Genomic DNA, 772 nt, shown 5'->3' on the forward strand with positions numbered 1-772 from the left:
TGTGTGTGTGTGTGTGTGTGTGTGTGTGTGTGTGTGTGTGTGTGTGTGTTGTTGTGTGTGTGTGTGTGTGTGTGTGTGTGTGTGTGTGTGTGTGTGTGTGTGTGTGTGTTATATTGTAGCTATGTTTTCTTGGCTTTTTTTATAATTCTCTTTTCTTCTGTGTAATATTTATTTTAGCTATACACGCAACTTGATAAATCATTTATCTAACAAATCAAATTGTACCTTTCTGTATTGAAACGCGAGTCTATAATAAAATACTAAAAAGCTTTTTGATGCTAATAAAATGTAAAATATATATTTAAAATAATATTCTGTTTAAGATTATAATTTAGTCCTTGATAAACATTATCTGCGAAAAATCATTAAGAAGTCAATTAATTTTAATAAATATTTATTTTATGTGTATATAGAAAGAATAAATTACAATTGTTAAAGCTTGTTTTATTAATAGTGATTTTAAAATTGCATTGCGGGGGTTTTTTATTTACGCAGCCTTATATTCTCTTGATATTTTAATAATTTGCACAATATACATAATCCGTCTTTATTTTAAGATCTTAAGTATAATGTCTTAAAATACAAATACGACTTGTGATTGGATTTCAAGACTGCATTTAAAACGATCTCTTTAAGAAATAAATACCAGTTTAAGAAGTCTCTTTCAAGTAACACAATAGATGTACTAAGTTTTAATTTTAGAAATTGATCAATTATAGATAATTATTCTTTGACTGTAATTTGTTTAGACTTAACCACACTATTAGTATGT

This window comes from Trachymyrmex septentrionalis, unplaced genomic scaffold (assembly GCF_001594115.1).
Source record: "Trachymyrmex septentrionalis isolate Tsep2-gDNA-1 unplaced genomic scaffold, Tsep1.0 scaffold87, whole genome shotgun sequence".
Lineage (NCBI taxonomy): Eukaryota > Metazoa > Arthropoda > Insecta > Hymenoptera > Formicidae > Trachymyrmex > Trachymyrmex septentrionalis.